This window comes from Schistocerca piceifrons, chromosome 1 (assembly GCF_021461385.2).
Source record: "Schistocerca piceifrons isolate TAMUIC-IGC-003096 chromosome 1, iqSchPice1.1, whole genome shotgun sequence".
NCBI lineage: Eukaryota > Metazoa > Arthropoda > Insecta > Orthoptera > Acrididae > Schistocerca > Schistocerca piceifrons.
In genome coordinates this window covers 1,079,037,752-1,079,060,601 of record NC_060138.1, presented here as the reverse complement: position 1 = coordinate 1,079,060,601, position 22,850 = coordinate 1,079,037,752, and the positions used below count along the sequence as shown (strand labels likewise).

The window sequence follows — 22,850 nt, the reverse complement described above, 5'->3', positions numbered from 1 at the left end:
CTTCCCCAGAGCTTGGAGGTTTATTGGGCGATCGATTCCAGAGTATAACGACGGTCGCAGCTGTTGAAATTTTAGGTGGAAATGTTTCCATATTCACTCCACAAACACGAGAACTCTCACATAAAACCACTATTCTACGTGAAATTGCAATGAAATGAACACCCTTAGCTGCTTACAGGCGTTGACATACGTCAACGGGGACAGATGAAAATGTGTACCCCGACCGGGACTCGAACCCGGGATCTCCTGCTTACATGGCAGACGCTCTATCCATCTGAGCCACCGAGGACACAGAGGATAGTGCGACTCCCGCGAAACCCACATTCTCAAGGTATTGTCCCGCACTACATTCGTAGTGCCCCCCGCTCATTATACTCATTACTCGCGGCGCGTTGCCGATTCCCCTAACAGTTCGGGCACTGTTTGTGCATTCGCACAGAAGAAGAAGATGGTCAAGTGGCCGGTGAGCCTTAACTATATGTATGTACTAAGATGGTATCTGTGTCCTCGGTAGTTCAGATGGACGGAGCGTCTGCCGTATAAGCAGGAGATCCCGGGTTCGAGTCCCGGTCGGGGCACGCATTTTCATCTGTCCCCGTTGACGTATGTCAACGCCTGTAAGCAGCTAAGGGTGTTCATTTCAGTGCAATTTCATTCTAACGAGCTGCATGGTGACCGATGGTATCTGTTATTTCGGACATGTCCGAAAGGACAGACACCATCTTAGTATATATACTATTCTACATAGTGTATCTTTGTCCATACTGTGTATGTTAGTCCATACCAAAGAACGGAAATGTATTCTGAGTTCAGATTTGTACAATAAACCATGTAATACAAAATTGTCTTCTCCGTGTCAGGGAGAACAGCCCACAGAAACGCAGATTTTCTTTCAATATCTTTATTTCACAGCTTTCGCTTCATATGGGCGGCAGTATGGTCTGTTAGCCATACATTCAACCGACTATTCGGCCAAGAAGCAAATAAACTAACAGAGACGAAGAAAAACTCGAACGTAAGGGACCTACAAATGAATTTAAAAATTTTTGAAGGAGAAGGTTACGGAAGATTTTATACGTAAGACATGACTTTCTTCACTTTTTATTAAAACAACAGCAATTAAAAAGTTAAAAAGACGAAAACCATTAAACGTACATTTAAAAACACTTCAAGCAGGAAGCAAAACGCTGATGTTGGGAAGAAGCGCTTGAATGTCAGTAAAACGGGATGGACCTGGCCTTGGGTAGACAGTCCGTTTTTTAAATGGGAACATGTTGGCCGTTGAGAAAGCTAGGAGGGTAATGGTATAAGGATGGTGGTCTGGTGCGTAGTGTCGATCGGATGTGAGTAGATATTGGTAGACAAGAAGCGAGGAATAGGTGGAGTTTCGGTAAGGCTAAAATATGACGGGGAAAAGGGGATAGGGGAAGAAGAGGGGAAGGGTAGAAATATTAGAATGGTAGACAGAACCCTGATGAATGGGTGGTGTGGATTTACACTTGGTAGGCAAGACTCGGATTTGTGGGGAGTAGAGCGAATTGGTGGTTTATTGAAAACCAAGAGAAACGTTAACACTTTAATTACACTCAGTAAACCAACAAACAAAATCAACATTAGCTGAACAGTCACGCTGTGGTATATATAGATATTTCATATTCACACTTTAAATTAGTTTCCCGTAAACATACTAAAAAAATCTATATATCAGTAATCGAGATCAAGACCTTTTAACAAAATTTTGCAGACACTAATATGAAGCCTTGCTCTATTAGTGCAAAAGGTTTTCATATTTATTCACTATGTCCATCAGCAACTTGTACGCTAAAATTTTCCTAAACGCATAAAAAACATTAACCTTTTAAAATTAAAAAAGAGGTTTGCTTGCAGAAGATAATTGAAGAAAATTGGTCAAATAAGTTTCACAGTGAACTAAATCAGAAGTACATATGAGTAACCAAATATTTCCAGTTACCCATTCCTTTGACCGGTCAGTTCTCAAAATTACTCATGCTACCTCAGTCTGGCCTCGGCGTCAACAATGTACCTTTAGGAATACTTCACAAGACACAAGTCACATCGCTGTACTGGAACCTGTCGCAAGATTGAAGGTTGTGTAAATGTACACACTAGTCCTTTGAGAAAACCTACCCCAAGAGTCGTTCGGTCTATGGGTTTCTCGGTATACTGTCACAATTCCAACAGAAACACATCGTTAACACAGTTCTACCGTGCATATCAGCATGATAGTTTCCTTTAGCGAAACATAAACCCCTGTGCTCGAATGTTCAATGCCTCAAAAGTTGCAAAGTCGACACACTGCATATCTGTTCAATGAGCCGTACGGGATTAGCCGAGCGGTCTAGGGCGCTACAGTCGTGGACTGTGCGGCTGGTTCCGGCGGAGGTTCGAGTCTTCCCTCAGGCATGGGTGTATGTGTCTGTCCTTAGGATAATTTAGGTTAAGTTGTGTGAGCTTAGGAACTGATGACCTTAGCAGTTCAGTCCTATAAGATTTCACACGCAAAAATGGCTCTGAGCACTATGGGACTTAGCATCTGAGGTCATCAGTCCCCTAGAACTTAGAACTACTTAAACCTAACTAACCTAAGGACACCACACACATCCATGCCCGAGGCAGGATTCGAACCTGTGACCGTAGCGGTCGCGTAGTTCCAGACTGAAGCGAATAGAACCGCTCGGCCACTCCGGCCGCCTTTCACACACATTTGGACATTTTTTTCTGTTCAATGTAGACACCAACCACTTCCGCTCTTGTATATACACGATGGCGAACATCGATCCACGTGTCTTCCTTCACTCCCCAGGGATCCACTATCGGCACCAATACAGAATCCTAACACAGTCTGGAAACCAACTCCACACTCCTCTCTCGTTGTGCGCACAGAGCAGCTCGGCTTCGCTGATCAGGAGCCAGTCTCCAACTAGTATTGATTGACCTCTCTCGTCTTTGGAGCATTAATCCAGCTACTATATATCGCACTGCACAGTGAATACCTTTGGGAGCATAAAAATCGACCATATAACATGGTTCAGTAGGATGGGTGAACGTCGCATTGGAGTTCATGATATGGGATGGTGAGACGGTGGAAATTTCTTTTGGACAGTGTGTGGAGGGTGTGTAGGTGTAGAATTGGTAGTATATGTCGGTAGAGGCGTGGCAGCGAGCTGGTATTGGAAGTGGGGCAGGGGACGGGTAAGACTATACCATTATTGGAACTGAGCTCGCCAGTAGGTTTTTCCGAGGTGTTCAAAGTGAGTGAGGAGAGATAGGAATTTAATGAGTTGCTAAAGGATCCTTGTGGGGGAGGCTAACCAACGGATGTGGAAAACGAGGTCGAGTACATGATGTTCAAGGATTTGGACAGACTTACAGAACTTAGCTGGGAAGATATCCATGCAACATTTGCATTGCAAAAGAACGACCAGATCAAGATTTTGTAGATGTGGAGGACAATGGAGAAGTGTAATCCACATTTCCGGCGAGTTAGTATTTTTATTAGTTTTAGTCTGTTGTGGTATTTCTGTCTGATTGTTAGTAGATGAGGTTTCCACGTTAGCTGCCATTTGACGGTTAGTAAAAGATGTTTTAGTGTATTAGTTAACTGGATAGGACGGTCTTAGATAGAAAGGTAAAAGTCATGAAGTCGGAAGGTACAGGTGGTTTATGCTATAATTACTGCTTGGGTTTTGGAGAGGTTGATCTTGAGAGGCCATTGGTTAGAGCAGGAGGTAAACTGACAGATGTATTTGGAGGGTGTTAGGATTTTTGGAGTGTAGGACAGCAGGATAGTGAAAGAGGTGGACTGATGGAGGTCGTTTGAGCGTACCGGCTGTGTAGAGGAGACAAAGGAGAGGAGTGACGACACAGCTGTGCGGTACACCTGCAGTGGTATGGGAGGTACAGGAACTCGTGCTGTTAATAGTGACAAAAGATGAGCGATTAGAGAGGAAGGCTAAAGTAAGGCGGACATAATTAACTGGAAGTGAGTAAGTCTGGAGTTGGAAAAGGAGACTGGATTGTGACACAAGGTCGTAGTGTTCCTCTAGGTCGAGGGACACAGAAACAGCAGGTTCACTGGTACTGAGCTGCTGGGATACAAGATTGGTGAGTCGATGGAGCTTATCATCCGAGAAAATGGGACGGAAGCTATACAAATGAATGAGAAGTGTGAGAGGTTGGTTCAGGCGTTGATGGATGCTTCGGGAGAGGATGGATTCGAAGACCTTGTAACGTCCCCCTTCCCATCTATCGACAATGGCAGAAATATATGACCGTGTAAGCATATGCCTAAACAATTGGAATAAAATTTTGAAAAGGCTATCGTTCCGAAGATTCAATATAAAGTCGATAAATGAGGAGAGGTCAACAACAAGATGCCTTCTAGGACAACTTATTCCGCCTACTTAATTACTGTAAAATTTAGTATGGTTCTTCGAAAGGTTTGTGCTATCATTCACGTACTGTGCCAACGTGAAGGGGTACCACGTGTATCGGAACAGAATAATAAGAGTTACTGAAATAATTATAGCGAAACGAAATACGGTCGCCAGCCCAATTGGGCAAAAATTCTGTTCGGTAGGTGAATTAATGAGCCGAACAGTCAATGTCAAGAATTACTCGAACACGCGCGGCAACAGAGGGCTGCACGCACGTTAGCAAAAACAATTGAAACAGTTACGTAATAAAGCGAGAAAGAAAATAGTTTGCACTCGAAATATCATTAATTAATAGAGCTGAAATTTTGAAAACATAACTTCACAATAACGTCTACTATTTTCATATGAATTTTGGAAAATGGCAAAAAATAATTAAAAGAAACTCTATTGACTTCTGAACAGGGAAATAGAAATTGATAATTACTGTATCAAAAGGTAATTATTACACTTTAGCACGACTGCAAGTCAAAATGTGAACCAGAACTTTACTAACAACAAATAAAAATAATCACTGATTTTTGAACTTACTCATTAATTCTAGTTAGGGCTTTTGTTCATAGTACCAGGAATCATTTTAATTTGGTTAGTTGATTTACTATTTGCAACAATTAGATCGCCTCAGATAAAAGTTCAGATTTAAAGTTAGTGAGACTGAAATTACTGAATGCTTTAAGTTCAAATCTTTAGTCTAACTGAGTCATTTAGTTCATAAGCAAAATTACATGGCACTGTAATTTTCATTTTTCATAAACGGCACTCAGATTATTGTAACAATAGGACAGGACAGGAACCTACTTAGTGAATGATTTTCGGAGAATCGCGGGTAAACAGTTTTGATTAAACTATGGTAATTATTCACTCGCAAAACAGCAAAAAACTGAATAACGCCGTTACACAAATAGTTGAAAATAAGCTGCGCTACAGCAATCTTACTTCAGTCCATTCTTGCCGTGACGAAGTTGCTGACGAAGATAATAGTGCTGCTGGCTTCTTTCCATGATAATTAGCGAGCACGGGAGTTTTTGGCAGTGATATTGGCGTGGCGGGTTCTTGATGTTGCTGCAGCCAATATTTCCACCGCCCACACTCATCACTTGCCACGTGCCGCTAAACAATCACTCCTCCAGTACAGTGCACGCCATCCATGCATCCGCACTTCACCAGCTCTCACACCAGAGTTCTCTCTCTGTGTAGCGCGCGCTCTGACGTAACATCCTCCCGCGTCCAGAGACGCCGCTACTTCAACGATACTTACTCGTTGACAAAAACCTAACGTTTCCCTAACATTCCCTCAGCGATTACTCATCGATATTTACATAATACACATAACTGATTATACAGCAAAATAAACAAATGAATTCATACATCGCGTAGATATAAATTTACATAAATATAAAAGCAAGTATATATACAATAATAAATGGTCAAAGAGCACATCGACATGAAAGTGTTACAACGTTGCTAAACAAAGAGGTGAGGCAGATGGGGTGATAGAGGGAGGTATCAGTAGGGGGCTTGTCCATATTGAGGAAAAGTTGAATTTCGGGGGTTTTCCACTATTCAGGATATTAGCCTGTCGAGGCGATAGTGGTACAAAGAGTTGCAAGAGTGCCTAGAAGGGAGATAGGACAAGAAGATGTGTTTTGTTTTCTGTGAAGTACTTGTTTTATTTCATGTGCTGTGATTTGGGTCTGTAATTCTCTTTATGGTATATTGTCCAAGTACTGGAAGCTGGGAACTAGGGATGGGGCAGTGGTATATGGCGTTCGTGACTGGTACGTAATATGGGTCGTCCGGAATTGAGGAGATATCAGAGAGACAGGATGCAAAGTCGTCAGCTCGTGTTGTCAGACAAATGATAGCTGTTGTGGAGGAACGTATAGTGAGGGAAGGAATGACTGTCAGTGACTAGGCTTTCCAGTACTTGCAAGAGTTAATTCCACGTATAGCGTTGTGTCTGGTTCTTGTCTGGCGGAATCCCGTGTTTTTTTTTTTTATTTTTTTATGACTGAATAAATTATTTCCTGGTGAGTCTTTGGATTTGCGGTGGTGTGTGAGTCAACATTTACCTATGTGTCCATAGCATATATGGAAGCCCCCTTTTCTATCTGTATGTTCTGTCCAATTTTGTGTACTACTGTAGGGATTTTGATACACTTTTCACAAATAGCTTGTCTGATTCAGAAAAACGTTTGTATACATAATTTATAAATATTTCATGAAAATTAGCTGATAACTATGATGAATCAAAGTTCCCCACCACTGACAAAACGATACCATCGCATGCCATAAATAGGCCACCTGACTGCAGCTTACTGCCACATGGCGGCTTGTGCCAGCTACCACCAACCGTGGAAATAACCTGCGACGCAGAACGTTTCGTGTCCTAAGTTGTTAAGAAAACATTTCTTGGTACAGATAACATTACTGGTGTCTGCTGCTTAAATCGTTAAGTTTCTTGAATGTTACAGCAACAGGGGCAGACCAGACTTTGAAACCTATCTAGGGGCGTGCTGGCGAGCTGCCTCCGAAATGTTTCTGCCAGGTACTAGAATACTGCTGCCATCGCACGCTGAAATCCTACAGTCTGCTGTAGTGGTGTGCTATGTTTCCTCATGATGTGGGGCAATGCTGTGTCCTGTGGTCAATTACATGACTGGAGGCAGGCTCCTGTCACAACACAGCAGGCCACATCGACTGAAAATACTATCTCATCAACCATTAGCAGCACCAGAATTTATACTATGACTGGTCCCAATGCTTGCACCTACAGCCGATCTTGTGACAGTTATCACACTAGCTGTCGATCAGAAGCTGATGCTGGAGAGACATGACGTAATGTACAGTGTCTTCAACCAACATGCCAGGTGACTCCAATTTTTCCGAGTTTGGCTCAGGGCATATGTCTGCTGCTGAAGGGTGCCACCCTTCCTAGTATCCACACCCACCGCCAACAGGCCACACACGCCACTGGGAGCTATGCTGAAATAGCAAACAAACTGCCTGTCTGACCACACACCCTACCAAGGTGCCGACATCACACTATGTACAGATGGAGAATAAACTACGTTAAAGTGGAATGAGCACTCCTGACTCCACACTCACTGAAGTACGGGTGGACAGAAACCCACAGTTCCCACACTCGCCATTCTGGGGCAGAAGCTACCATCCTGGCTTATAATGGTGTCCCTACTGCCGATAACATTACATGTTCTATCAGATGAAAGCCAGTAACCAATAGCGACATCGTTTGACAGGGATCAGCAGCATGTAAATGAAGTACTTTATGACATCCTTTCCATCGATAACATTGAAAGTGTTTAATTTCTTGGACTGGAGGTTTAGCTGTATGGCTCAACTGGTGAACTCAATCAGCGCTTTACCTGACTTTAGGGTGTATACTAAAGAAACAGATGGCAGTTTAAGCCTGCTTCGCTGTTCTCGGTGTAACTTGTTGAGACACAGTGCTACATGAGCCCAGTAATCAGCAGTAATTTGTAAGCATAGGAGACCTGGAATTACGGCAGAGAATGCTCTTGGTTGGCACTCATACGTAAGGATTATGAGTGACTGTAGCAAGAAGTGTGAGGACAGTATTGTTATTAAGTCCCTTTCTAAATGACTTTTTCTTTTGTTTTTCACACAGGGTTAAAAACTTAGAACTACTTAAATCTAACTACATAAGGACATCACACATATCCATGCCTGAGGCAAGATTCGAACCTGCAAGACCAGCAGCAGCTCGGTTCCAGACTGAAGCGCCTAGAACAGCTCGGCCCCAGCGGCCGGGTAACCAACTTACAGGCTGAAAGCTTATTATGCTATGACTTATCGGAAGAAAAACCATTAACGAATAAGTTAAGTAACTGGAAACCATTAGGTCTCGGAAACGTCTGCGGGGAAATGGTTCACATTACTGTCGATTCAGGAACGGACATTTGTGTTGCAGATCAAGCTTTTTTCTGAAGCAAGAGGGAGATGGGGCAGTTTCCAGTGTTGATTATTACTAGACTTCAAACAGAGGAAAGAAGGTACGAGAAGAAGTATTATTGCTATATCTTTTAGTTAGTTTAAGATTTTATCACAATTTTTGGTAGTGCCAAATATGAACATTCCCCTCTTATTAGGATTAGGTGGGCTTTCTCATCATCGAATCACTTCAGATTTCAAAAGGCAGACTATATTGTGTCAAGTCTTGATCCTGTCTGTGGGGAAGTGAAATCAGAACAAGTACATGAAGGGGTTACCTCGCGAGTAGCACAGGATAAACAGGATCCAACATTATATAAGGAGACAGGAGGTGATCAGTTTACTACAAAACTGAATTGAAAATAATCAAATCACTACAAAGGTAAAGGAGAAATTGCTTGATTTATCAATTTGGTGTAAAGATATATTTTCCGATAAACCATGAAGCATTGAAGGATATAAATGTAAACTGAAGGTTTAGGACGGTAAACCATTCTTTAAAAAGTTCTGATGTATACCCATGACAGTTAAGCCAGCAGCTATGTTAGAAATTATAGGAATCGTAGAACAGGTTATCACTGTAAGATCCCATAGTGAATTAATAATCCTCTTTTGGTTTTGAATAAACTCAACGGCAGGGTGATCTTAGTTTTAGATGCTAGAACATTAAATCGAATCATGGAAATGCAAAGAGATAGACCTTTCCCAAAGGAGGAAGTGTTACGTATATTAAATGGTGCCAGATGTATTAGTAGCATGGATTTCATGGATGGGTAGTCGCAGGTGACCCTTTATCAACAGTAATGGCCTTATACAGCATTTGTCTTTGAAAGACGGTCTTTTCAATTAAAAGTTTTTCCATTTTGTCTCAATGTGTCTTTATCAGTTCTAATGAAGGCACTAGGTCTCCTTTTGGGTAACACGTTTGTACAAGAAATTGTAATGTATGTCGATGATTTGCTATTTATCTCAAAGACCAGGTTGAACACAGGGAGTTGATGGAGAAAGTTATCAACATATTTTTTAAAAAAAGGAGATACTATAAAGTTAACTAAATCTTCCGGCGGTAAGAAGAAGGTAAAATTTCTAGGATACACTGGAGATGCTAGTGGAATTAGACCTAACCCACGATAACGGGTAGTAAGTGTCGTTAAATGTTCTTACCTTCCAATTAAAAAACAATTAAAGTCATTTCTTGCCATGATTAATTTAAATTTTGGACAGAAAAGCAGGTAACGAATCCTGTTATTTTATCTACCTACTGAAACAACAGTCACATTGTCTCTGGGGTGGGGAAGAGAAATTAGTTTTTTGGTAAAAATACATAAAAGTGGATGGTTTTTTGTTCTGGCTGCGGAATGTTCTTCCCAAGTTGCAATCATATTATCCCAACTTTAATCCTTAAATGTTCCACCAACATACGCACGACACGTAAAAGATATGCAATTGTTATAACGAATACAGAAGTGCAGTAGATAGCGGAATTCGGAGCAAAGCATCATTAAATACATACGCAGAAATAAAATTATTTTTACTTCCACTCTCTTGAGTAAATGCTACAAAACCTCTGACGACCGAGCTCCTGTTAATTTACAGATTTTCGAATGTGTACGTTGAGTATTTTCAGCTTGTCGAGCAACGCTTACGACATTCCACAGTTCCTCTTGTGAACGAGTGTCACAATTACTGATAAGAGGAAATAAACTCCGCCACATATATATAACTATTACACCCACATCATACTCGTCAAAAAAAAAAAAGACTTCGTTTTCTTATTACATTCAAACCGTGTCTTCCACACAAAAAATCGTGGATTTTATTCCTCTAACAACGATATTATAAAGTAACAGGCAAAAAAAGAAATACCAATGGTAACGAGTACGACGAATCCGCTCAATTTAAAGCAAAAATATTCCTCTGAACAGTAAATTCATTAAAAATTAATGAAGTTAATTACTGAAGTTTTATCAGTCTTGTATTTTAAACGAGAATTGCGATTTTATATCTTCATCTGACGCATTATATGTAGATTACATGACAAAATGTGACACTCAGTGCAGAGAAATAATTATAGGAGAAATGACTGGAAGCTAACGGAAATTTTAACAACGGGTCTTCTCTGTTCACTCGTTAAGTGGTAATTCCTTACGGAATCACATGATTTAAGTAGAAAGCTTGGGAAAGAGCACAATGGTTGCATATTCCAACTAAATCAGCGTCTTTGATGAGTACAAGGGACGTCCAAATGAGGGCGGTCGTGACGTTTATTAGATTACTATAGGGAGATTCTGCTTTTGGTATCGGAATATCGATATTAGACCTTTAGAAACAAAGTTCTGTATGAAAAACAACAGGATATCTTGTCCCCTCGCGCTACTTTTTAGATACTGTTGGTGGGAAAACAGTTAGCCCGTGCAGCATTCGATTTTTGCGTTTACTAACTGTATAGACTGGTGGTTCATATTCGAATCGCCACATTTCTTCTACCTCGATGACTCTTAGAACCACAGAATTCGCGATTCCCCTAATAAAACCCTCTCAGAAGCACTCATAATCGTATATATACCAGTCCTAAATAGAGTTGGGGTGAGATTCTCCATGGAGCAAACTCTCTGCACAGAAACTTACTAGAATAGCGGTTACTACACAAGAGCTGTGAAACGAAGCCAGGGCCTTAGATAGTGAAATGTTAATGCAGAATCTTATCAAAAGACCTGACATATAATCCATATAAAATCCCGTCACCTGTAAAGGCTGTCTGTCATACCATTGTTAGTGACCAAACACTCTCGGATACCACGGGAACTAATTATGATGGCAGCATAGCAATATGAGAAATGCTAAAATTTGCATGAAAAAGTTGTCTTACAAATAAATACTTGCCCAACTTAATTCTGGCACCTCTTCAAGAAAGATTTATACAAATATTAGGCACAGTAGCATTTAGAAACGGCTGAAGTTTCTAAAACTGAACAAATCTCAAGGTCACAACGGAATCACTATCAGCTTCTGTACTTAATTTGCTTGGGAGTCAGCCTCTTTTTTCACCTCAGTATACCGATGATCCCTAGGCAGAAAATTGTGACAAATGGTTGAAAGTAAGCACTGTATGCTCCAGTTTTAAAGATGGATAGCAATAAGATCCACAAAACCACTGTACCAATATGTCTCACACCTATTTTTGCAGAATCTTAGAATGCATTCTGAGCTCCACGTAATGAGATACAGCTAACAGAATGACCTCAAACCTGTCAACCAGCATAGAGTTTGCTGCCACGTATGACGTAAAACCGAAGTAGCGCTTTTCAGACGGCGCCCTCGGCGCCGTGGACCGAGGAAGTCTATTGAATGCAGTATTTCATGGCTTCTGGAAAGCGTTTAATCCACCATCTCGGCAACGTTTGCTAATGAAACAACGATCACACGGGGTATCGAAAGAGAATCGAAGCGTTGAAAGCACTGACAAGCAGAAGGGATAGGAAGACAGGAAATTTGTTAATACTGCCATGTTTCTAGAGAGAGCTTTAGAGGGTAAAAAATGTATAGGAAGAAAGATACTGGAATATATCCAGCAAACAGTCGAAGGCATAGGTTGTAAGTACTACTCCCAGATGACTAAGTTAGAGCAGGTGAGGAATTCGTGGTGTGCCGTATCGAAACCAGTCACGACACTGATAATAAAAATAAAAAAATACTTTTTTTTACCTGTCATATGGCATCAACAGTAGTCCAGTAGTCAGAGAGCTTTTGCTGATGAAACAGTTATTTATAATGGAGCGCAGTCATCACAAAATTTCTAACTGGTGCAAGGATGAAAAATTTGCATTAAATGTCACAATATAGATGTAGGTGTAGGCATGTACAACTAATGGTTTTATAAAAGAAAAAACATAGTATCCTCTGACTACAACTACCATTAATCAAAACTGAAATTAGTTTTACCTACAAATACAAGGGTGAAAGAATTTGCAGGAATACGAAATAGAATGATGACACAGGCTTAATCGTAGATAAAGCAGATTCATTGGTGAGATAGTCGGAAAATACAATCGTGAAAGGATATGATTGGTAGAATATTTTCGTCCAACTCGTCCTAGAAGTTTATTGAACATAGGGGGGTCAGGAGATGTTCAACGTATAAAAAGAAAGATGGTACCAATAGTCTAAGGTTTGTTTGACCCCCAGGAAAGCGTCATGAAGACGCTAAAAAGCCTGAAGCGGACTTGGGGGTGGAAGCCAGTTCTATAACAAAAGCCTATTTTTAGAGTTCAAAGATTATGATGTGCGTGATCTAGGACTATACGACGCCGACTTACATACTGCTCCCGTAGGGAGCCATTTTCTATGGCTTTATGACAGTTGGGTTACACATCCACTACATCTACACAATCTGCCCTAAAAGTGCGAGTCGAGTAATTGATTTTAAATAATTTCGTAACTAAGACTGTTTCTATTCCGAAATAATTAAAAACACTGTCGCACCTTGTCACAATGAAATGGAATAAATTTTAAGCCTTAGGATATCAGAAGTCATCGCCATATCAAGTGGACCGAAGATATTTTCTTGAACAATAAGTATTTCATATCGGCTGCCACAACCACAAATTTATTACAAGACAATTCAGTTGTACATCCTGGCTGCATTACAACCATACTCATTTGCTTAACACAATCAGATGATTTCGACGATTTCCAGTTTTTAGGTGCTTACGCGTAATTTTACACTGTCATTCTTTGTGGTGTTGTGTGATGCACGGTTTTCATTTAAATGATCGAGGTACATTGTGCAAAAATACAGGATGAGAGTGTAAAATAACGAAATATGAGTAAACATATGAAAATAGTAGATACCTGAAATAAGTTTATCATATGAAATAAATAATTGCTGCTATAATACAGCCAGGGTGGAAAATGAAATTTTCTGTAGTGAGGCAGTCCCATCAGTACTTCTTCATGGTACGCATTTTGATTTACTTATGTACAGTGACGAAAAGAATTATCAACACCAAAACATAGATAATGTAGAGTACTGAAATTTAAGAATACATTTGTGTAGGATACATATTTAAGTGACTGATGTTGCATGATTACAGGTTAAATTAAGCGCGAAATAAGCGATTACAAATGTGAGGTGCTGGTATATTAATAACCGGTGTAACCGCCAGAATGTTGAATGCAAAGGGGCATGCATTGTGCAGATGCCGGGTGTCGGATTGTGGGATGGAGTTCCACGTCTGTTGCACTTGGTCTGCCATTATAGAGACGCTTAACGCTGGTTGTGGATGATGCTGGAGTAGTCGGCCGATAATGTTCCATATCTCCTCGATTGGAGATATATCTGATTAGAGCAGTCCAAGGCAACATGTTGACACTCTCTATAGCATGTTAGGTTACAAAAGCGGTATATGGGCGAAAGTTAGCCTGCTCGAAAACACCTCCTAGAATTCTGTTCATGAATGACTGCACAACAGGTCGGATCACCAGAATGACGTTCAAATTTGCAGTCAGGATTCGTGGGATAACCATGAGAGTGCTCCTGCTGTCAAACGAAATCGCGTCCCAGACCATAACGTCAGGTATAGGCCCAGCGAGTGTAGCATGCAGACATGTTGGTTGCAAGCCCTTAACTGCCCTCTTCCCAACCAACTATTGCGGCTACATGTATTAAGCATTGCTTCACGCAGTGGAGAATGGCAAAACAAAGGCACGCTGGATCCCGAGGGTTTGCGGAGTAAGCAAGCACAGATAACCTTGCTGACAACAGCAGTCTACCACCAGGCTGACGCAAGGATGCAGACAGACCGAGTGGCGAGCGAAGCCTGAAGAGTGCTGAGTAAGGGGAGGTGAGGCCAGCACGCTAAGTTACGCTGTAATATACTGCTGGAGTAATAACAAAAAGCTACCGCCGAGGGTGAAATACGTCCTACTGCCGGATATAAATAGTGGAGCGCTGGCAGCGAAAGACAGAAGCCATTAGGAAGCAGTTCAGATCTGAGGACGGATGTGGTCCATGTCCGAATATTCAATCTTCGTAGGTGACGATTCCAGAAGTCTGTTCCAGCAGCAGGAGTCATCCGTTTGCCGCCAGATGTCAACTTCAGCTCTGGAGGTCGGCTCGAGTTCGGTTCGGCACCATGGCTGACAAACTACAGCGAGAACTTCCAGCAGGACCGGCCGCAGCGCGGTCTTGGTCACAGGCGCCGCCAGGGACTGACGCCCGGACTTCACGGCAACCCGGCCCCACGGCGCGTGGTCCGTCCATGACGGGACCTCGCGGGCATCGCGACTGACGGCTTCCCAGCCGCCGGTGCAGCAGGCGTCTGCAGCTGACCTCACAGCGACGCGGCTCCGTGGGGCGCCAAGCGGCGACGAGTTCGTCTCAACCACAGGGCATCCTGGCTTCAGCGGTGCACTGGTGGCCTGAGGCTCCCGAGTGCGAACAGCGGCGTGCGTTGCGCGCATTGTCGGAGAATCTACAAAACAGCAGCCAGGCGGAGGGATCCACAGGGCTGGGCAGCGACGATGAGAGAGAAATTGTAAAGAAAGTTCAATAAATAATTGTAAAACTCCACGCCGTCTCAGTCTTTGGCGCCGCCACTATGTCTACTGCTAACAAGTGGTGCAGAAGTCGTAACACAACACACAGCGATGACTGACACAGAGGCAGAACCAGCTTTCATCAGAAAACACAATAGACCTCCAACCTGCCATCCAGTGAGCTTTCGCTTGACACTACTGTAGTCGAAAATGGCGATGATTTGGAGTCATTGGAATGCATGTTGCAGAGCGTTTGGCTCGCAGTCGTCCTTGAAGTAATTGAATTGTAACACTTTGTTGTGCCACTGTGATGCCAACTGCTGTTCATTTTGTGATGCAGATGTGGTACGATGCACCAGAGCCATACTCCTAACACTCCAATATATCTCGTTCCCTGTAGTTACTATTTTTCTTTCTAATACAACGACAGATGTTCGTTGATGCAATATCAAATATCTTCTCATTATGTCTATTCTTATTGTCTATTTTTTTCTCCTTGTTTCTCTGCCAGCAGAGCCGGGGAAGAAACTAATTTCTTATCTTATTGTCTTCTACGGAGATTTAATTCCAGTAAGCTTATTCTCTTGACTGAGCAGCACCTCGGATTACCTATGGTAAACTGTGACACTGGAGTACTCTATTAAACGCTAGACGTGTGTACGGATTTCTGACTGCATACAGCGCCTTCTTTTTGTTGGACCATTCTACAGTTTTTCAAAAGGTATAGCCCACAAGCAGTAAATTATTATTTCTCATGTTACATCGAGGGTGGGATGTACTTTCTTGGTCTTCTTAGATCTGTTACTGGCTGGGAAATTATATTTGCCTAAGTGAAACACAAACGACATACTATTGTTTCGAAGAGAATTTGCTCCGCGTTTATTACATGCAAATCGATAAGGAGATATTTCCTTCGGCTAGATTCTTGGCTGCTAATCACAATGGTCCTTGCAAATGGGTGACCTGCTCATGTTAGTCAGATGCCTGGTGTTTATTTATATTCGAGCCATGCATCGCCGTAATATGCCGTAATATTTTGACATGCCAACCGAGGCTTTTGTGAGTCTGACTTGGTTAAAAGACCATTTATTAGGGGGGCAAGATAATCTGTAAGAAAGAAAAGACTGGCATTCTGCAGAAATGGTTCATCGTTCAGTATAAATACGTAACACTACTAAAGTAGAGTTACTAAATACAGTTTTCTGTAATTCCTCCACAACAGAAGAGGAAGTAAATATTCCAGAATTCGAAACCTGAACAGCTGGTAGCATGAGCGACATAAAAGTAGATATCTTAGGTGTTGCGAAACAACTCAAATCACTTAAGAAAGGCAAGTCTTCCGGTCCAGATGGTATACCAATCAGATTACTCTCAGAGTATGCACACACAATAGCACCTTTCTTAGCAATCATATACAACCGCTCACTTGACGAGAGGTCTGTTCCTAAAGACTGGAAAGTAGCACAGGTCACACCAGTATTCAAGAAAGGAAATAGGAGTAACCCATTGAACTACAGACCCATACCATTGACCTCAATTTGCAGTAGGATTTTGGAGCATATACTGTACTCAAACATTATGAATAACCTTCAAGAAAATGACTTATAGATACAAAACCTACACGGATTCAGAAAATACCGTTCTTGTGCAACACAGTTAGCTCTTTATACCCATGAAATAATGAGTGCTGTCGACAAGGTATCTCAGATCGATTCCATATTCCTAGATTTCGAGAAGCCTTTTGAAACCGTTCCTCACAAGCGACTATTAATCAAATTGCGTGCATATGGAGTATCGTCTCAGTTGTGTGACTGGATTCGTGATTTCCTCTCAGAGAGGTCAGAGTTCGTAGTGACAGACGGTAAAGTAGAACAGAAGTGATATCTGGCGTTTCGCAAGGTAGTGTCATCGGTCCTCTGCTGTTCCTGATTTATATAAATGATCTAGGTGATAATCTGAGCAGCCCCCTTAGACTGTTTGAAGATGAAGCTGTAATTTACCGTCTAGTAAAATCATCAGACGATCAATTACAAAATGATCTAGAGAGAATTTCTGTATGGTGCTAAAAGTGGCAATTAGCGCTAAACAAAGAAAAGTGCGAGGTTATCCACATGGGTACTAAAAGAAATCCGATACATTTGGGTATACGATGAATCGCACAAATCTAAGGGCTATCAGTTCGACTAAATACCTAGGAACTACGATTTCGAGAAACTTAATTCGGAAGACCACATAGGTGGGGAAGGCGAAACAAAGACTGCGCTTTGTTGGCAGAACACTTAGAAGATGCGACAAACCCACTAAAGAGACAGTCTACATTACACTTGTCCGTTCTCTGCTGGAATATTGCTGCTGCGCGGTATGGGATCCCTACCAGGTAGGATTGACGGAGGTCATCGAAAAAGTACAAAGAAATGCAGCACGTTTCGTGTTATCGCGCAATAGGGGTGAGAGTGTAACTGATGTGTGATTCGCGAGTTTGGGTAGCAGTCACTGAAACACAGGCGGTTTCCTTTACGGAGAAATCTATTTACGAAACATCAATCACCAACTTTTTCTTCCGATTCAAAATGGCTCCCAGCTAACTTCTAAGGTCATCAGTCCCCTAGAAGTTAGAACTACTTAAATATAACTAACCTAAGGACATCACACACATCCATTCCCGAGGCAGGATTCGAACCTGCGACCGTAGCGGTCGCGCGGTTCCAGACTGTAGCGCCTAGAACCGCTCGGACACTTCGGTCGGCTTTTTCTTCCGAATGCGTAATTATTTTGTTCACACCCACCGCCGTAGGGAGAAATGATCATCATAATAAAATAAGAGACATCAGAGCTCGAACGGAAAGATTTAGGTGTTCCTTTTTCCCATTCGAGAGTGTGAAGCAAACCAAGCTCTGTATCATGTGTGATATACAGAGGCGAGCGAGTGCGCCGGGACTTAAACCCAGTTCACTGCTAATAGCGCCACGTCACCTTAACGCGTCTGCATGTAGCGCACAAGTATTGCACCACAATTGAGTATGAAATTAAAAATCAAAATTTATGTTTAAAACTTTGTTAAATTATAGTTTAGTGTAATAATGTTCCAAATACCAAGTACTGATGTTCTAAACTTAATAGTTTACGGAAAAATGCCGTTTTAAGAGAAAAATCAGAGGCGCTAAATAATGACGCTAGAGGATTTTGGTTAAACCAGATGTCAAATATACCAAATAATAGAGTTACACCAACTTTAAGACTTGTAACATAAATAGCAACTGATATAACTCTTAGCAAAGGTATGGTTCAGAGGTAACAATCTACCGTTAGTTCCACTAGATAAATTCTATTAAGCAATGTTTTCATTCTAGCGAGCTGAAACTTTCTACGTGCTTTCAAACTGCTTATCTGCATACCAGCAATAATTAAGAAGTTTCTGAAGTAATTGGTAACTACATTATTAAAGATTATGTGCCCGAGATAGCGGTCGTTTGTAGACTGCCGCCGTATGCAAATAAACAGAGACAACAGATGTTTTCTCGGCAGTCCGCACCGGCACCTTATAAATACAGCCCCTGAAGCAGTAGAAAGGTTCACTTCGCTCTCAGACACTGTGAGGTCCACACCAGTTAAACGTCTGGTCGCGCTCTGCCTCGAATGACGTCAGAGCCGAGCTGTGACAAGCGCGTATTTGGCAGTGAAAACGGATAATGAACTCGCGAGGACTGTATACCGTCCTGGGTCGTTTAGAATTCGGTAAAATAACTGTTACTGTGCCGTCCGTGTGAAATTCAATTCCGCGTGGCAAGTGGTGAATTTATTTCCACTTTTATGGCGAGCATTATTTTTTGAACATTTATTGCGAACTTTAAATTGAATGGTTAGTCAGGGCAAAAAAACATTCTGGTAGGAAGTTACCGTAGAGGTCGCCTCTGAACTAATAAAGGTGCTGTTAGATTAGAAAGACTTGTTTGCAATTGAACATAACGCAATTTTAAGTGTTGTTTGTGAGAAACTTTAATTACATTAAATCTTGATTGGAACTTTAAACTTTTACTGAAGTCATAGTCCTGATCTCGCAAAGAAATGGGAAATAGGCACTTTTCTTTCAGTGGGCTGGACCGGAAAATGGCCGTGCAGACTGGAAACTAAGGTCAGTATGTTTCCCTTCGCTTTCTGGCTGACCACCAAATTAGTTGCCAGGATCAGGTGATTAAAGACGGCATCAAAACTTTAAACCAGTGAAGTAAACTTACTCGCCGCCCCACATGTGGTGCATCGGCCGGGAAATGAATGCAAATCAATGTGCTTGAATAGTGAAAGCAATTGGTAGAAATCAGTGAACTCGGTAGGCACTAACCGGATACCGAACTGGCATAGACAGGAATTAGTGTGGGAACAGTGTTAGAATTAATCGCGAGTGTGGTGAATTAACAATAAAAGTCAACCGCAGTAGCTTGAATGGTGAAGGAAGGAAGAAAGGCGACGATGCTGGTTCGCGGCTACCGACGGCGCTGAGATCAAAAGAAGACGGTGGGTCATCGCGGAGCTGCGCGTGTCTGCGAGACGGCTGCAAGCTGCGGCGAGCGCTCAACGGTGTCTAGCCCCCCCCCCCCCCCCACCACCCTCTGGAGCTACTGCAGTAGACGATTCCTGTGGCCATCTTCACCGCCACAGCTGCTGCTTTTGCCTGCAATACGTCGCGACCCGTCGCATCACTGTTGTTGGTACATCGCACCGACACAATTCGTCAAAATCAAGCACTTAAGTTAAGTCAAAAATATTTACACTATTTGGTAATTACTGCTAACATATTAGCAGAAATGGAGAATTACGTAAGTTTCAAAAGTGAACCGGTCTCTGACCATGAATCCTCAGGATCAGAAACTGAATTTCATGAAGATGGTTCCGCTAAGCCCATAAATATTAAATCAGAGGGTAATTCGTTACCAGTAGGCTCTGATTTGAATTTAAATGAGAGTGCCGGATTACAACCAGTCGGTGAGATAGAAGTCTAAAGGGAGCCGATAGAGTTGATAACTTTATCAGGTAGTGAAACTGAGCTCAGTATCTCTCAGGTTCAGTCAGGTCAAGAAATGCCAAGTGGCAAAGTAGAGGCTCCGAAGTAGATGCAATTGTTGTTTGCTAAACTAGAGGCAAATCAAAAAGAACTAAAAAATAGTAATAAAGAGTTGGAAAATAAGAGTCAGGTTAGTAATAAGGAACTGAAAGAGGAAATGAAATCTGAAATGAACAGCTTAAATTACAAGATGGATGCTATCCATCATGATATTCAAGTAAAAGTAGGGCAACAATTAACTAAAATGCATAGTACTTTTAAATGCGAAATTCACAAAGTTCGCAAAAATTTTCAAGATGCAGATGATCTCTTGGAAGGGAGGTTGTCAGTAAGATTAGTGTATTTCTGCCATTCTGCTTTTATGAAATTAAATCTGAAACGATTGGACGTTGTTTTCTGAGTTGAAAAAGTTCGCAGATCTGTGAAGCGACATTGTAGCCTATGAACACAACCTTCAATAAATTTGATGAAACGCTTATCTAAATAGCTCAAAGATAGTGTCTTTGAACATCCGTGGATTAAAATTCAGGGGGAGGAGAAAATGAAAGGGTAACCTTTCTCAGATAAAAAACACTTTCAATTACAACCCAATCGATAATCAGATTAAAGGCTGTCTGAAAGTGCACATCTGTGAAACCAAAATCTGCTGATGTATGTTATACTATATCGTTTAGTACCATCCCGTCCTTAATAACGTACTTGATTCTTTCTTTACTTTTTATTCAGAAGTTGCTCAAAACACGAATATTTTAACGAAATTACAGTGCCGACACCACAGGCGTAATACAGGAAAACCAAATGAACCAAAAAAATCACGGCGATGTGACGAGCTAATGTCGGCTTTAGACGTATTACTAAAATAAATATTAGGAAAGTTACGGTTGTGACAGATTAAAAATTTAACAACAACTGAACCACTGGAGCAATATGATTATATGAAGTGTAAAATGAAAGCTGAGAATGTCAGTAAACACGACAAGTTGCTTTCACAATCAGGCGAGTGTATAGAGAATTACAGACGAGTTTAATAAGAGTTCTGACGCAAATGTGAACTTTTTTTAAATCCACCACAGTATGAAGGCAGCATGACCTTCTAAATGCTTACCTAATCTTCCTAATGGAAGAGTAGCCACAATTTACTCTTCAAAATGCTTTGTTTGATCTCTTATGTAAATGACGATTAACAACATCGTATAAAAAACACCACGAAGGCGCTAGTTTTAATGAAAAAATATGCAAATAAAATTTAGTCCTACTAAAGAGCAGGAGGACACTCATTCTTCAAACTTTCCATATTTATTTATAATTTTTCGTATCTTTTGTCAAGCTGTAATACCGGATGGAGGAATGCTTTGTGAATTTCATTAATAATTTTATTAATATTGAGTTGTTATTTTAATAAGACGCCGCAAAATGGAAGCAATAATTTTAACGGTAATATCTTAAAAATGTGCAAATTGATATATGTCTGGATGGTGATTGGTATTTAAGTTTGTGACGTGGAGTTAGTAATGTGTGACGTCAGAGAAAATATTGAAGTGGTAGCTGTAGGTCACGTAAGATGTTTTAACTGTCGGTGGTCATTCTTTGGTGGATCATTGTTGGTGATTCGACCAAGCAGCCACGCGGTTTACATACTTTATCTTTCGCTGGAATAATTTTGTGAGCGCACGCTACGTACTGCAACATTTCACTGGACTGTGTATTTGACTGCGTTTTCACGAATTTATGAACTTCGTCTACGGGATTAGAGGCAGCTGTGAATTTTAATTATTTGCTGCAAGCGATATTTATATTCATTTGCGATGGAGCAATTGCATATTTTTGTAGTGTTCAGATACAATAATAACCTCGTGACTGATAGCGAGAAACAATACTTTCGGACTTTTTGTGTTTGCTGTTGATGTTCTGAAATAATGCGCAGTTAAGCGAACTACACTCACACGTGTTTCTGTATACGGTGCTCTGCTAGGGTTACATAAATTAATTAATGTTTAAGTATTTATTTTAATCTGTAATGTACGCCAGGGCACCGTTCAAGCGTGTATGAATTTTACTCAATAAGAAAATGTGCGGCTTAAATTATAATCCTCTGGTTTCGCCAATATAATTAATTCTACGTGATTCATCTACTGATTTCACTTAGCCTTATACACTCTAAGACAATAAGGCTACGAATGAATTGTCCGAATGGGACGGAAATCAGTTGACGTGATAAACATGTACAGACAAACAAATGATTACGATTTCAGAAGAAGTGGATGATTTATTTGAGAGAAAGAGATTCAGAAATCGAGGAAGTCAATAAGGCGTTGATCCACCACTGGCCCGTATGCAAGAAGTTCTCGGGTTGTCATTGACAGAGTTGTTGGAAGTCTTCCCGAAGGATGTTGCGGTTGTTGATGCTGTCTCCATTTCAAAGACTGGTTTGATGCAGCTCTCCATCCTACTCTATCCTGTGCAAGACTCTGCATCTCCAAGTAACTACTGCTACCCACATCCTTCTGAATCTCCTTCCTGTATTCATCTCTTGATCTCCCTGTACGATTTTTACCCCCCACGCTTCTCCCCAGTATTAAATTGGTGCTCCCTTGATGCCTCAGAATGTGTGCGACCAACCGATCCCTTCTTTTATTCAGATTGTACCACAACTTTCTGTTTTCCCCAAATATATTTAGTGCCGCCCCATTAGTTACGTGATCTATCCATCCAATCTTCAGCATTCTTCTGTAGCAACACATCTCAAAAGTTTCTGTTCTCTTGTTGTCTAAACTCTTTATCGTTCATGTTTCACTTCTATTCATGGCAACACTCCATACAAATACTTT

General features: G+C 41.3%; 1 non-coding gene across 1 annotated transcript; it reads right to left on the bottom strand.

Annotated features, from left to right (window-relative positions):
- Window positions 1-215: 215 nt before the first annotated feature.
- Window positions 216-289, bottom strand: Trnat-ugu. The gene has a single exon. It is a non-coding gene; the product is annotated as a tRNA-Thr (tRNA).
- Between the last annotated feature and the right edge of the window lie 22,561 nt (window positions 290-22,850).